The sequence below is a fragment of the Columba livia genome, chromosome Z (genome assembly GCF_036013475.1).
Source record: "Columba livia isolate bColLiv1 breed racing homer chromosome Z, bColLiv1.pat.W.v2, whole genome shotgun sequence".
NCBI lineage: Eukaryota > Metazoa > Chordata > Aves > Columbiformes > Columbidae > Columba > Columba livia.
The window spans coordinates 80,009,913-80,027,214 of NC_088642.1; the positions used below are offsets into that span (position 1 = coordinate 80,009,913).

General features: G+C 37.4%; 1 long non-coding RNA gene across 1 annotated transcript; it reads right to left on the reverse strand.

Moving 5' to 3' along the window:
* Positions 1–2,156: 2,156 nt before the first annotated feature.
* Positions 2,157–7,021, reverse strand: LOC135577329 (uncharacterized). Its single transcript, XR_010469061.1, has 3 exons — positions 6,838–7,021; positions 5,450–5,598; positions 2,157–2,800 (listed from the first exon to the last, which is right to left on the reverse strand). It is a non-coding gene; the product is annotated as an uncharacterized LOC135577329 (long non-coding RNA).
* Between the last annotated feature and the right edge of the window lie 10,281 nt (positions 7,022–17,302).

The following is a 17,302-nucleotide window of genomic DNA, read 5'->3' on the forward strand; positions in this document are numbered from 1 at the left end:
TGACTATATATAAGGAAGAAATACAAAAGGAAGGAAGCTCAAAAAAGACAGAGCTGTTACGCTGAAGAGTGTTAAGATGCAGGTGATAATGCCCAATAGTTTGCATTGCAGGTTTCCTGTTAAGAAGAATAACACCATTTTAGCTGCAAGAATTCATTTTTAGCTGGTGGCTGTTTGATAGCCTTGGGAATGTTTTCAGTGGAATTCCTAGAGGACAAGTGTAACATCAGAGAAACCACTATCAGAACCAGATATTACCTGAGGTTAATAAATAAACAGTTGAGGCAAAAGCCTGGGAGAAAATGATAGCTGAAATACTGAGGAAAGCAGAGACTGACTAAAGAAAGGACATTTCATCCCAATAACTGCTAAATAACAATCTCAACAGTGATGATAATGCCCAAAATGTCAGCCACCATCTGATGAGCTTGTAGAATTTTTTTTCCTAGCAGATTACAGCAGGTAATTTCAGAGGTACTGTTCTTTGAAACAACAACAACAAACAGATCTGACGATAAATCTGTGACTTGCTTTGGCATAGCTGCACTCAGGTAGGGAATTTAAATGCCAAGATGTTCCTCATTGCCAGCACTTGAAACCCACGGTATTGTAAATCAGTGTCAGGGTGTTGCCTCTGCTCTGTCTCTTCCTTATTGCTTCATTGACCAAGGTGGAAAAATGATGACTTGCTGCACTGCTGACAGGAACTATATGGCCGCATGAACGTCCATTACATTCCAACTCAAGCCTTCACATGCTCGCTTTGAAGGGAGAACCCAAACAACAGAAATTTGAGGAGCAATGAGAGCTGTGACTTCTAGCACTGCTGCAATAAGCCCCCTGAGCAATCTCCACCATAGAAACAGTTGATCAGCTGCCACAAAAACAAAGGTCAGGATCTAAACCAACCACCCCACAGCCCTCATCCAGATAAGTCTCTTATAAAAGTCAGAATTTGTTTGACAAGGAGATGGTAACTGGTTGTTAAACGATTCTATGCGGAGACTAACATCATAGAGGAGAAAATAACGTTTTTCATTACCACCCTTCTAATAGAGCTAGTCTGGAAATAACCCTGTTACTTCTACAGGAAAAACAAAACAAAACAAACAAACAAAGACAGCCAACCACCAAAGTTTACAGGATCGGCAGAGAACTATGAAAGAGTTATAAACAACATGCATTAGGCTAGAATCTAGTTCACCCAGGCTGAAGAAACAAAAGGCAAATGAGCCAGAGGCAATGTGTACTTATGTTACAAATGTGCAAGGAAGCAAAGTCAGATAAAAAAGAAGTAAAAAGAGCAGATCACTGTTCTTAATTATAGAAGACATTGAATAAGAGATGGAAACTAATAGTATTACTAAAAGTTACCTAAAGCTTCTGCTTAGAGCAAACAGAAACACTTTCATTTTAGATGAAACAAATCTGAAGACAATAGACTGCATTCCTATGGGGATGATAGTTCCTGCTTCTTAGATTTGGTTGTCTTTAAAATATAAGTATTTCTGCTTTCTCTACAGAAACAAATGGTGGAAGGATGACCTGCTTTACATTTGTTACTGGTTTCTTCTCTAAACGCAGAGAGCTGAGTGTACTGCACCCAGACATCTCCTTAGTGACTAACACAGACACATGAGTTGATTCACCCTCACCCACAGGAATATTTTCCCATCTGCTGGAACACGACATTCTGACGTTGAGGCCAGCTCACAATCACCAAAACACAAAACCTCAAAGACAAGTGGTCTTACAAAACGAAGCTTTCACCAGTCTTGTATAGATAGTGCTAGTACTTGACATTGGCAATAAATTTATCTAGGTTGTAAGCTTTCTCTTGCAAACATCTGAAGGCAAGATACAAAGCCTACTGAGGTCAATGAGCCGTTTTTCAGTAATTTCAACAGCACCTGCGTCAGTTACAGGGAGGCTGCAGCTGATGTGTGGAGATGACCTGTACTCCTTCAACAAATGTTGTTTACAAGTCATGTCAAAACAAGAAGATTTGAATTCAGCTATTCGGCTTGGATTATTACAGAAAACATCTACCTCAAAAAAAAAATCTGAAATCCTGACGCTTCATGGGAAGATGAATGTAATACTGATGGTAATTTCTGTGCAGAATAAGTATTTAGTTGGCTTTCACTTACACTTACCTTGTGCTCTGCATTTTGTTGCAGCTACGAAATCCTAATTCATACTTTGTTAAAAAAAAAAAAAAGGAGAGAAAAAAAAAAAGAGAAAGAGCAAAGAAAAGAGAAAAAAGAGAAGAAAAAAGAAAAGAGAAAAAAAGAAAAAAGAATAAATAAAAAAGAAAAAAGTAAAGAGGAAAAGGAAAAATGAAAAAGGAAAAAGAAAAAAGGCACAAGAAAAAAGAAAGAGGAAAGACTAAAAGAGAATAGAAAAGAGAAAAAAGAGAAAAGAAAGGAGAAAAAAGGAAAAAGAAGAAAGAAGAAGAAAAAAGAAAAAAGAAAAAAATAAAAGAGAAAAGAGAAAATAGAAAAAAGAAGAAAGAAAAAGAAAAAAAAGGAAAAAGGAAGAAAAAAGAAAAAGAGAAAAAAGAAAATAGAAAAGAGGAAAAAAAAAGAAGAAAGAAAAAGAAAAAATAAAATGGAAAATGGAAAAAAAAAAGAAAAAAGGAAAAAGAAAAAATAAACAGAAAAAAAAAGAAGAAAGAAAAAATAAAGGGGGGGAGGAAAAAAAAAGAAAAGAAAAAAGAAAAAAAGAAAGAAAAAAAAAAAAAGTTGGTTTCTCTCTTTTGTGTCATCCAAATGTCACACCAATAGGCACTTCTGTACCTCTGGAAGAAAAGAAATAATGTTCATATTAGACCAAATGACAGATTTTATTTTTAACGTCAGTTCCATGTGGTCTTCAAGGAATGAGATAAACACCTTTGTCACTACATCAGTGAAAGAACAATTCTAACACGTAGGTGATTTCTGGCACCTCAGTGAGGCTGAGTGTGTCACAAATAACTATGAACTCTCTGATGAGTTTTTGTAAAGACGGTGCAAATGACATGTCAATTCAATTCGGTACAGGCCAAAAACATTGGCATTAAAAAAAAACACAATCTGAGGAAAAAAGAAGTATTTCTTCAAGTTATTAAGAAATAGCTTGCACCTCTAAATAAAAACCTATACTGTATCACCAAAAGGAAACTGTCAGTTTTAGATGCATTTCTTTCTCCATAAATAATCCAAAACAGGATTTACCAGGATTTGCCATAAAATAAAAAATATGCTGTGATTCTTGGGTGTTTTAACAAGAGAATATAAACTCAGAAGATTAAGGTAACATTGTACATATTGGTGGTGGAATTGGTGTAGTGTGGTATGAAAAAACTAAGAGACTTCAAAGAAAAACCATGGGGCTAATTACAGGACTATAAACCATTTAATTTATCCAAGTGAAACTTTCACTATAATCTGTTGATATGAACCAAAATTTGGCAGAAGAGAGTCCATCTATCACTTACAAATTAAGAAGACGAATAAAGCAGGTAGCTTTAGACCAATGCAAGAAAATATCATCAAAATCTTTAGGGAAGAAAATATCTGATGACTGATGCAACACAGGCATGATGCCGCTTCCCTATATTATGAGAACAAGGTAACTTTTCTAGACCATTCATGATTTCTTGTCTTCAAAACTGGGATCATCTTCTTTCAGATCCCAGCCGAATAGTGGAAAGGTGTCATGTGCAGCGGCGCTATGTGAATTTTACTTTGAAGCCATTATTTAATTCATGATTTTGTTATTACTCTTGTCTACTTGTGTTTGTTCAAAGTAACTCATTTCATTAATAATAGAAAAATCTGTGTCCTCAGTATACTTCATTTTTATGCAGCAAAGTTCTCTTGGTTGATGTTTCTCTGATGTCCTTTATGCAGCTGCTTCTATTTACATATTTTAAGTCACTGAAGCCCAAGTGTACAGTGCATGCTAAAAGATTTAAAAGTGTATCATTCATTTAAAACTTGCAAGAAGACATGCAGAATTATCTGCTTCACAAGGGACAGAGTACTATTCCCATAAATTAGTTGTGGTCAGTGTCCTGGTTGTGCTCATCCCATACATTACATCAGAATCCCCACCTTTCACACATACCTTACTTTGATAATTTTTGTATGGAAGATTGCTTTCTGAAGCAAGGATCAAATATTATCATCATATACAACTAAAAAATGTATGACTACAGATACTATTGTAATTGGATGAGAGATAAGAGAAGACTGATACAAAGTAGAAAAGGATCAACAACAATAACCAGAGGTTGATTGTGGCTGCCGTAGCCATGTCAAACAACGAAGGGTGTTTGCACAGCTAACAATTCTCCACAAGGATGACCCGCCTTCAAATGATGGAGAAAGTGGCACTGCTTTTACCTTGCCGTGTGACAGAACTGAAGGTCGAACCGCATTGTGTGAGATATCACAAGAGGGGTAGCTCCACCAAGAAGAAACACAGTCCCAATAATCAAGAAATGGAAGGAGAATCAGAGCCTTGAAGAGATCAAAGAGTCCTAACAGATGGAGTGGCTGAACAAAGGCCACAAAGCAGATAAGCAAGAACATGCTTAGGTCTCCTCTGCATCTACAGAGTTAATGCCTTTTCGTTGAGCACATGACTTCATTTGGCTTCAAATAGTGCTGAATTGTACTCCTTTTACATTGATTTCTACATAAAAGACAGCAAAAGGGATAGGAAGGTATCAGAAAAGTACACTTTTAGATACAACGCGTTGCAGATGCTGTAAGAGCTGTGAAAAAGCAAGTAAACAAAATACAGTGCAGCAGCTCTGATATTCCAGGGGAAGAAAAATTATCTAGGTCCTTTTCTAGTGGCATCACTCAAAATAAAACAGTATGTTTAAGTATAGGACTGTCTCAATCTTTATTCTTGCCAGCCAATGTTCTTAGTTATGAACATCCATTTATCTCAGATCTACCTTGATCCTTACACAGCAATTAAATGCTGGGTATTATTGAGCTGTGTATCTAATGGTCTGTGGCAAGGTTAATTTATTACCTTAATTGTTAGGCTTAGATAAGAAAGCACTTTTTTTTTTTTTTTCCACATGAGTGCACTTACTTTTCTGAGTAGCATTTGGAAGAAGTAAAAATGAAACAGACAAGTAATATTAATAAGAATGGGGATCTATGTCCTCGGTGCATTTTTAAACAATAAGATCTGCTGCTAGTCTCTTTTTGTATATCAGCCTTTCTAAAGCGCTGCTGTACCTGAATACAGTATTGATGCAAAATACTATGTTTGTAAAAAGGAGAATAGTAGAAGCACCTGTACTTTTCTTACGTTGCCTGGGGACATGTCTATTACTAATTACTGTTTTCAACTATGGATTCAAAACACATGAACTATTGCCCAGAAAATGCTGGTGATTACTGATGTAATATGACTATAAAAGTTTGAAGGTTTGAGTTACCAATATATTTTTGTTCCATATGTCAAATCTGAACTGAAGATCCAAACGAGCTGAGAAGAGCTGGTAAAGAGCTGAAGGCATCTGGTGGAACATCAGGTGGTTTCTCAGTTCCTTAGGATTTGGATAAAAGCAGCAAAACTTCCTTTTACCTGGGACAAAGAGAGAGATGTCATCACTGAAGTACATGAGAAAAATAAAGGAGGGTTGTATTAAGCTATGAAATGTTAGATACATCCCTGGAATAACTTAATACAAAAAAGAGCAGAACTTCTAGATTATTTAATACAAAGGAAGAGTGTAAATAATAACTTTGCTTCAGCACAAGTGGCAGGAAGAACTTAATTTTCTTTGTTCCTCCTTTATATTTTCTTTTCTCAGTTTCACAAATGCTAATTAAATTGAAATACAGTTCTTCAGGCTTTAAGCTCTGAATCATTAGTTGCAGCAAAAAAGAAAATATCAGTTCAGTGGCTAACTAAAAAAAATAATTAAATACAATCAGGTGCAGGTTACCGTTACAAACCTTGACCTGACAGTGGTAATAAGGCAAGAATTAAAAATAAATAAATGAATAAAAATAATTATTTTCTGTTTGTGTGGTATATTTTGTCCCATTAATAACGTAGCTTTTTAGGGAAGGCTAATGATGGATGTCTTAACTTATAGTGATATAAAATATGAGGCCTTACATTGCATTAATCACTAATTTTATACTTACTAAAATGTAAAAATAATGTTCATTTAGCTCAAAAAAAAATAGTACTCTATTAATTTCAGGGAGCTGCTGTAGAGATCAATTTTACCCAATGTAATTAAATTCTATGCATGCTATTTCTTTTCCTCTCTCTGAATGCCACGCATAGACATTCAAATATGCTTCCATTGTGCTGCAGCTGTATCAGCTCTTTGTGCTTTCATGGCTTCTTTTGGTCTATTGTTTCTACATTTTGGGGCTTGTAAGTAAAAGTATAAATGTAAAGGAAACAGAGTGCAATGTTCATGAGTCTCAGTCACAAAGAAAGCAGTTGGCCTTATTTAATTCTTGTAGATTTTTCCCAAAATCTGTTCTAGGGGACAGACACCTCTGAAAACTGCTTCCATGGTTTATCAGCAGAGGGGTCATGTCATTGTTTAGTGGTTCAATGATCCATTCCATGATCCCATCAATGATTCCAGCAGCCTTCAGTTGCAAGAAAACAGCAGCGAGACTAAGAGTGAAATAAACACCCAACTGAAAAGAAAAGATAATAGGAAATATCCAGCCCTTGCTTTTCACGGTTCTGCAGATTTTGAAGCACATAAAAACACACAGACTGTAAGCTCAGCTCCTTGTGTCAAGGGATACACTCCTTTCCGCAGAGAAAGTGAGATGAGAGGCAGTAATGCACCTTCATTTATTGATGAGGCTTTCCGCTGAATGGAGATCTACTACCCTGTTTGTTTCGCAATTAAATGATCCTTTTGGCGTTCACGTGGTGTATCACAGGGTCAGTTGCCTTCAGGTGTCTTCTAAAAGACAGTTGCTTCAGAAACTGAATTCTGCCTCCACTTTTTTCCTCCCCCCTTCGGATTCTGTTTTAAATGAGCGGATGCATGGTCAGGTAGCATATTGATTTCCATCTGCCAGAAAAAGCTTTTTTATATGTAAAAACCCAAAACAAACAAACCAAAAAACCACACAAGATCACAGTGCAACTATTCCTTAACAAGAACTACGGACTTGAAAACCCCAGAAATCTGGAAAACAGTTTTCACATCTAAAAAACTACATTAGTCCACCTTCTAGATCCTGACTCAAGTTTCTAGGCTTAGCTGCAGAATACATGTGCCAAATCTGTAAGCTAAGTGCATGCTCATGGGATATATACCTCAATGACAGCTGAGTCTCATACTTCTTATACCTGTAGGCTACAATATTTAAAATAACACTATAACTACCTGCCCTCTTATGCTTTCAAAAATCTTCTCTTGTCACGTTATCTTACACATAAACTACAGTAATATAATTATATTTACATGAACTCTGAAATAACAAAGGGAAAAAGGAGCAACTTTAACACCTCTTGAGTGGAAGATGGGCAAATGTTTAACTAAAAGACAAGATAAGGATCAGATGTTAAGCAGTTGAAATATGCAAGAAAGCATAAAACACTTACTCACCTAAAAGAGGAAATCATATATCTAAATGGAAGGTAGGGCGGGAAGTTACACAGAGAGAGGATTCAAAGACTGCATATCTTGTTTGTTTAATTGTATTGGGCCTTTTAAATATGAAAAGACAGACGAAGCACTGTAAGAGAAGGGAGAGAAAGCACACTGGAGGAAATTAAAGGAGGTTTGGTACTACTGTCAGTCCTGTCATTTTCAGTTTCTTTTACTATTATGATTAATAGTAGCAGTAAAGAAGTTGAACTAGTAGTACCAGTTAAAGCTATTTAACCTGAAATTACCCTGCCTGATCTACTAAACAGGTTTCTTGGCTTATTTAAGATTACTTTTACTATCACTGACACAACTCCAGCAAGTCAGATAACAGTATTGGGGGGAAAAACAAAACAAAACAAAAAAACATACAACAATTCATAAAACATCGTATTTTGCTTCAGTTTTTTTCCTGAGGATGACAAGTGCATGAATCTGAAACAAAGGCTGGTGTAGATAACTCACGTGGTAAGCAAACCACAAAAACAGCAACGTGATGGAAACCACATTCTGAACCAGACCCTTAATGAGTCAGATATTCTGAATTACTTTTCAAAAGGAAGTGGTTCTTTCTCTATGGGGGAAAAGGATAGAGACCGTCACATGACACTTCACTATATTTGCACTCAGGGCTCTACTGGAGTCACCTATTATTGCAAAAAAAAAAAAAAAATGCAATAGGTACTTTACACATTTCTCAAAATTGATATTGCAGGAGTGGGAGAACAGACCCTACACTCCTCTCATGAGGGCAGAACCTGTTTTTCAGTATTTCCTTTTGGCAATGCGACAACCAGAGTATCGATGGACAAAAGACAGGGCTGACCAAGGATGAGAATGGAAGTGAGGTACAGAGGTGCACAAATGCCAATAGATGTGAACCGTTGTGTTCTGCATAAGGCAAACTGGTAACCAGTGTGGTTTTCCAACATTCAGTGCCTTTGTTAACTCTCAGCAGTTGCATCAACCAGGAATTTGACACAATTGAGGATATGCCTTTCTCATTTCTACTCAAATACCCCTAAACCTAAATTCAATCCTAATCTTAGTCCTCCTTTCACAAAAAGTTGTACCTTCCCTTCCTTATCTGGCATGAGCACTTAAAGCAAGAAAGTTCTGACTTTAAAGGGGATGTGCCAGGCTCTAATGATGAGAGATAATTCTTCCCTCTAACTATGCATTTATTTAAACAGAAACAGGATTGATGAAAACACCAATGTGACAGAGTTTACCTTCTTTAGTTGAGCCTCCAGTCTTGTGGCTTTCGAGTCTTCGAGCTTTGATGTGGATGGAGGGCTTGCTGAAGCCTCTCTTGCACATAGATTTGGAGACAGAAAGCCATACATTCATTCCCCATCATTTAGAGATATTTATGCACTGATGTAGATCAAAAAACCCCACCAAAAATTAATGACTACTATTCACCTCTTCATATCACACAGGAAACACACAGCAAGAGGACAGTAAGATTGTTAAAGTAGGCACTCGAAAGTCATAAAATGGCAGAATTAAGATTAATGGTCCAAACTTTTTTTTTCTTTGGTGCATACATATTATGAGGCTGGTTATTAAACGACATTATACAGTTTCTTCCCTGCTCCTTCTGGGACCTTGAATACAAAAAGTACACCAAAGTATTTTGCTCCAGCTTGTAAAGTCTGTTTGTAAAATCTGGAACAACAAAATGTTTTCAATTAACAATTATAAATACGTAGCTTGGAATACAAGAAATTCTAAATTGGTCTTCTGAATAGAATAAACATAATCTCCTTAAATGTTACAGCACTTGCTCATTTTTTTTATTACCTTGTCAGCTTTTTCTCTTTCACCTTCATCTGCCAAAATAGCCAGAGAAGTAAGTCCCCTTTGTTTTCCACTAGAAGCATTAGATTTTCCTTAGAGTTTGTTAAAAGCTGGGTATATTTCACTCTCTGAACAGGTATATTTGCTCTTCTCTGAAGGAAGTTACATTTCAACTTGATATTGTAAAATAAAAATCAACATATTAAAACACATACTTGGGAAAATAAACATTATCCACATCAGACAGAACCGGCAGAGGAAAGAGGGGACACTTTTCCCTTCCTTTTTCATTTTCCTTTAAAAGGGAACAAGATGAACCAAACCAAATTCATTAAACACAAAGAGTGGAAAGAAAAACCACTATCTTGTTTGATTAGCAACCAAACAATTATTTTAAGAAGGACGTGTCTGAACGAACCTCTCCCTTCTCTATAGCACAAGATCTTAATGGAAAAATGAAACAATAAATAATGCTGACAATCTAGTACTGTAGTGAACGTGAAGTACAAACGAATGAAAGTGTAAATGCTATAATCTTTTACCTTGAAATGTAAAACCTCTACAGTTAGCTTTAAAACTGTGTGAATAGCACCAAATCTGAGCATGAGTTGAAGAGAAAACTTTTAGCATGCCATGAATAGAAAGAAGACTGATTCTCTCATGTCAGAAGAAAATAAATATCTTAAAACAAATAGCTTACCACGGGTCTCTGCCATTTAGTATCAGACAACCCAACTTCTAAATGAAAAACCTCCACGTGCCTCATTCATTTTAGTCCTGATCCAGTCTCAGTACAGTTGCACATACTGGGACAGAGGTAGGATCGAGATTAGCAGACAACAGGGTTTTTGGACCGTGCTGAGCTGTACCATGCAAGAAGATTGCCAGAACTAACTCAGGTTTCTTTATGTGGCACCTCCGCAAAGTTTCACTCTACAAAAAATACAAATACTCTGCAGACAACGGGACAGCTATGTTGAAACCTGTTCATAAAATAGCCAGAATCTAAAGAAAAACAGGTACAGAATGCTCCTCTTCCTCTGGTGTAGTGTGATTTTCCATGAGTGAGCACTCTTTAAAATATATTTCAAGTGTTTGTTTAACATACACTAAATAAATTCAGCAAATGTGTTCATTTAAAAAAATTCCCACTTTTCACATTGATTAAACATGAAATATTATTTCTTTTATAAAACGCGAGTTAAGTTTTAATTGCCAAAATAAGAAAATTATTTCAAAATTAATCAGCCAAGATAAATAAAATTAATACTTTTTTTTTTTTTTTGGTGCTAATAGTGGCACACAGTTTTCAAGCAGTTTATTTGGTCTCCTCTTTCTCCTCCTCAGTTATCTCATTTTTACGTACTTTCTCATCCCTTGTGCCCAAAATGTACTCATTGTTTACTCCTTCCAATTTTCTCCCAGCTAATCTGGAATCCCATAATATTGAATACTTTATTTTTATAGGCTACTCTTAGAATTCCTGGCATCATGATAAGAAACACCTGATGAATGGATGCTTAAATATTTTCTTCTGAACTGCATAGTAAGATTCAAAACAACCTGAATATTCTTCAAAGTAGTTTCTCTAAAACTCCAGGATGCTTGGGGTTCCTTCCTTTTCTGATACATCTAAAACCATCATTATTGGAGTTTTCTCGTGTAATGATTTTAGGGAATCTGACTTGCCTTTAGATGCACTTTCCATACTTAATTGTCACTGTTTTCACATAAGTTGTTTTGGTTTTGGGTTTTTTTGTAGTTCAGATACACCTCTAATAAGTGACTGCAAATGTATTGGTGTTTGCACTCAATTAATTTTTTTGAAAGAAAGGCTGTGATATGGTAGTTCAGATGGAGCATTCGTACACTTTTTCTTTCAGACAGTATTTGGAGTTGTTTCTATCCCTGCTCTCTCAGCCTTCTCTTCTTTTGTTTCTATGTAAATGACAGCAAATTTGACATTTGTGAAGAAATATTAATGGCTCATTACCAAGCAGTCTGTATTCTTTGAATGAGAGACAAACTGATCATCATTTTAAAAAAACCCACAAATGCATAATTATACATTCAGAGGACGTAAGTAAATGTGTAACACACATTCTCTGTAACTAAAAGCCAAATTATATGTGGTTTTCCCTCCAGTAGACAGAGAAGCGTGTAGTGGATCAGACCCCATTTGAACACACAATTTTGAAACCAGTTTATGTAAGGGTGGGGCTATAATACCATTTTTATCCATATCGAGTGGAAATCCGCAACGGTTGAAAGTATTTCCTTAAATACCTAGAGACTTTGACATTTTGCTTCACTCTTAAGTCAGAATGAAAACCTGGCTTTTTCAAATTCTCAGAGAAGTAGAATTCAGCAAGAACAGGATTGGGATTGATCAAACCCTTTTGTTCTGGCAACATATAATATTTGCTACGCAATTTGAAAATCAATAATAAACCAAACTATTTCAAATGAATACAAACACTTATTTCCAAATGCAACAGAATCTTGAGCAGCCAAATTAAGGGCGAGTCAGTATCCATTTTTGGTTACACAGCATAAAGATGTCAAAATGCTCCCAAAGCTTTCAAAACGGCTCAGTATGTTTTAAATTGAGTGGGTCTGTACTGGAAAACTGTTTGCAGACTTTGTTGCTTATTTAAGTGTTAATAAATTACACATCCCACACAACTCTCTTTGTTCCTTACTTAAGTGTTGATAAATGACACATCCCACCCAACTCTCTTAGACAACCACCCTCATCTTCCATTTCTGTAGTGGACTGAAATGCTCAGTTCTAGAAAGAGATTCTAAAAAAGATTGCTTAGAATATGTAAAGAAAAATTACATCTTACAAATTTTGAGACAGTCTAGAAACTTGTTTACATGGAAACATCTATCATTTAATCCCACATCAAGTATATGTTTGGGGTTAGCTGTTTTCTCACAGATGATTTGGCATTATCCTATAGGAGTTTCCTATACACTTTACCTTGAATTTTATCTTTTATCTTTGACACTGAATGGCATATATACAAAATGTGGTGACATCTAAAACTGACAGAACTGGGTAAGGTAGCGCTATATACCCTTTACTGGTTTGTCCATGAGTAAATAGAGTATTGGTTATATCAGTGAAAAAATAAACAGCCTTTGAAAAATAACACTTGAAAAGTGCAAATATCTTTTAAAAGCAATGTTTATGCTTATATAATTTTGTTATTAGTTGATGTTTAAAATTAATATATTCCGGTTTGCTGCATATTACCATCTAAGAAATACTACATATAGTATTATTAGAACTATCTTCTGATCATTACATAGATTATACACTAAATTTTAAGTTAGAGGAACCAAATTATTCTAACTCTAAGAGTTGTACTGTAGTTCTTTGACTGTGGTTGCTTCTCCTGTTGTGGTAGAAGTTATGTGGAATTATATGTGACACAAGAAGATAACTGAAGATTGCTTTTTGTACATGTTTCCTGTACTTATGGGAACTTGGAGAAACAGTTGGGGCTGGTGGCCTGTGTGTTATTTGAATCAGTTCTTCTGCACACTTAAAGCGCTCTCTGAATGCATTGTGCATAAATCTGAAGCACTGCACCAATTTTTAAGCAATTACGTGAATTCTGCCTACATATTCAGCATTATACCAGGTAATCTAGGGCAAAGAAATCTTAATACTCTGTGCAACTGCATTTACAGGCTGAGTGAAATTACTCTAATTGTCTTATTTTTCAATCTGAGAATTGGAGAGAGATTACAGACATATATCAGATACATCATTACAGTCAATTACAGTATTAACTGAAACAAAACTTTTATAGTATTTCTATTAAATAAAAACATCTTTTTTTTTTTCCTTCTTTCTTTTTCTCTGTATATTTAATTCAAATGACAGTCTTACTATGCTTGGAGGAGTATCAAAAAATGTGAGTATTAAGGTCGGCATTTAATCCTAGATGGCCTAGTCGAAGCAAACAGCTGCTGATAGTCATTGTTTCCATGTGCAGGGTTTTTCCCCTAAGTATAAATAAATGTCTTGAGTGGATATCTCATCATGATTGCTTCTACTATCTGTGTGGGAACATCTAGTACAATCTAGCCAGAAATCTATATATTCTATAACTGCATGTCAAATTCTAAAATCATTATAAAATCATCTTCCTGAAGACCTGCATAAATTTTAGCCCAGATAAGAAGCCAAAGTGAGTCATTTATTGATTCAAAACTACCCACACTCAGTCCCTGATCACTGCTGCTACCCAACAGGTATCAATCAATTTGGCATGGACATTTCTACTTCTGCGCCTTGCCACTAAAGAGGTAGTTTTCTGTTGCAAGGCTTTTAACAACTACTAGTTGTCAAAAATAATTTGCAAATATACAGCCCTCCAGTCACATTCATGCAATTAACAGAACCCATACTATTTATAATCTATCCAAAACCTCATATATGCTAGGGTGTATTTGTAGAGTTCATATATACTAGGTGTTCCTTTAGGTATATTTTATCAATGTTCCATTAGCAGGTCAGCCTAAAACCCTGTAATCTGAAACTTCCAGGCATTCTCACCCGCTCTTTGTAATGGAAAAAAGACTGGCTTGTTAGAGTAAATTGTGCTTTGGAAATGAATGGTGTTGGTGTCCCTCCACTATTCCAGAAGACTTTGCCTGTCCTCTAGCAGCACGGCTGATTAAACCTTTTATCAGATGAGAAAAGAATTAACTGTCACAAAAGGGGATGCAGGATGATAGAAGGATGTGCTCTTGGGAAACTGATGGGTAAACAGCAAGTGTAATCAGGAGTCTGGAGGCAGCGAGAGATACCTGCCTTGAATTACAAGCAAGAGTATCCTCAGTCCCGCACCAAATCTGAGGAGAAAACTTTGCTAAGCTGAAAAGTTGAGTTATATGGCAGCTCTCTCTTGGCCTGCCAGGGTCACGTCTGTGTACCTGCTTTGAAAAATGAGTGTGTTGTTTCACACGTTTTCACACACTGTGATGGGCATTAATGGCATTTATTTTCTATGAAGTTTTTTCCATGGAGTTAGCAAGCCAAACAGGCTGCTGTGACTGAAGCGGGCTTCCAGTGAGGAAAACCATAGAATCATAGAATTGTTTTGGTTGGGAGAGACCCTCAACATCATCAAGTACAACTGTTAACCCAACACTGACACTAAACAAGCACCTCATCTTTGTCTTTTCAACCCCTCCAGGGATGGTGAGTCCACCACTGCCCTGGGCAGCCTGTTCCAATGCCCCACAGCCCTTTGGGGAAGAAATTGTTCCCCAGATCCAACCTCAACCTCCCCTGGTGCAACTTGAGGCCGTTTCCTCTGGTCCTGGCGCTTGTTCCTGGGGAGCAGAGCCCGACCCCCCCTGGCTCCAAGCTCCTTTCAGGCAGTTCAGAGATCAGAAGGTCTCCCCTCAGCTCCTGTTCTCCAGCTGAACCCCCCAGGTCCCTCAGCCGCTCCATCACACTTGTGCTCCAGCCCCTCACCAGCTCCGTTCCCTTCTCTCAACTCGCTCCAGCAACTCAAGGGCTTTTTTGGCATGAGGGTCCCAAAACTGACCTGAGGATTCATGGTACGGCCTCACCAGCAGTGAGTACAAGTGGAGATGGTGGAAAGCGACCATATGGACCAAAAGCACCAAAATTAGTATTTACCTGCTGTGATCGGTACCCCTGCTCCCAACTCCAGTAATGTGGTTGGCATAACTAACTCCATCTCATGAAACACACAGCTATTCTCTGTGACTGAGCAGGTCGTGTATTTGTTTTTGTTACTTCGTTATCAGGCCATGAAGGTCCTGTGCACCAAGCAGACAAACAACACAGGTTTCTCCTTCCCCTCTCTCAGGGTTCCTGGTCACCAGGATGGTTATTTCCCTCCTCACCAGCCCTGAAGGTCTCAGGTACTGTCCGGCCCAGCGGCGGTGATGTCCCTGGCACAGGGGAGGGAAGCGGAGAAGCACAGAGCTCTGCACATAAAATGAAGCTCTTACAAGTCCCAAGGGGGAACCTGGACCCAAATCGCTGCTGGAGAATGAGACCTGGGACCCCCCATGGTCAGGGACAGCCCCACCACCCTCTGCTGCCTCCAGGGCCTGAGGGACTTGTTTGCCCTTACGTGGTTTTTAGGTCTGGATTGCAATTGTTATATTGATACAGCAAACCATGTATTAAGATCTGGTCCAATCTGCAGAGCGATTAGAAACCATACACTAAGTTATATTATAAATTCTGTATTTCACTAGCTATGAATTGTAGCCTATGCTTATAGAAATCCTGTGTCATTCTAATAAATTCTGTTATATACTAAACATAATATCCTGCTAAAAAAAATAAAGCTTTAAATACGATTTAATGCTGTCATCATTCTGCCAAGTATTCCTAAAAGAACCTGTCCATCCCCTCAGTGTCAGTGGACACCTACTCAACATCTCCATCAACTGCCTCTATGTCCGATTTTCTTGGCTACAAGTTTCCATTTTGTCACTGTAAATGACATCCCTGCCAAGACTGTGGCACTGAGATGCTTTCCTTCACCATCTTTCTGTCCATTCTTTCTCCTTTTACTCTATTGCATCTCTTCAGAAATAAACCGAATTGCTGAGCCAACTTTCCACATTCTAAGTTTTCACTAGTTCTATTAACCTTTTCTCTTATGCTGCTGCCTTCTTAAACCAAAAATAAGGCAGTGACCAGCAGTTAACATTAGTGCTTTTCAAGATCTGGACACCAAGGTGTCAGTCTGCAATATTAAATTTCCATAGCAATGAAGGCTTAGGACAAGGCTAACGCAACTTCTGTCTTCCCAGAAGGGTCTTTTTTTTTCTTCTTAATATTGCGGGTACATTGCTTTCTACGTCTCTTCCAATATGCTTCAAAAACCTTGCTGTGGAAACACCCTACCTAGGACACACTTTATTACAAGATGTATCCTTCATGGAACAGAACTTGGGGGATATCTCAGAATTAAAAAAAAAAAAAAAATTTAGTGAGTGGTATTGTTGAGGGTTTAGATTGCGGGGTGACAATAAAACCCTGGCAGATGTATTGTTAAGCTCTTCTCCCCCATTCTCCCTTCAGCCCCTTCCTCTCCCCCCTTCCCACTCAGGACAGGCGATCGGGAGGGAAAGAAGGACAGAGAGAAGAGAGTTGGAAAAATTAACAATGTTTTACTAATGCTACTAATAAGAATAGAGAAAATAATACAAAATATACAAAACCAATCTTGAAGGTCCCAGCAACTGCAGAGCCGGCAACCAAAGTCCTGGACTGGATCCTGCAGCCAGCCGGAGCTGGAGTCAGTCTGTCACTAGGCCTCAGTTAGCAGGGATGACTAGCAAGATCCTCTCCTAATGTCGGCCATAAGCAGAAGGGACGAAAAAAGGGATGAGATCCTCATGATCGCCCACTTTTATACGAAGTATTCACATGAATGGAATGTTATACACAGTTGGTCAGTTTCTTGGTCACCTGTTTCTCGTTGCCCTCTCGCGAGATGTCCATCCATGCTTATCAATAACCTCACATTCCATTGCTATGTTTACCAAAACATGTGTCTGGTTCTCCAGGAAAATGCAGTTAATATGAAGGCTTTAGCTGACAGGCAAATTCACTAAAAGAGAAACTTGTTTTTAACAAAACCAGGACAGGTATACAGTTAAGGATAGTATTTCTTTTGAAGCTGGCATAATTCATCATTCTACAGGATTCTTAATATTGAAAGGTATTTTGCTAATCCATGCAATGAAACAGCAAAAGAAACAAGTGTCTGTCAACGAAGGCAACAAGCAAATATATAAAAACAGAATTAAGAGGACAACGGTTCCCATTTCCCC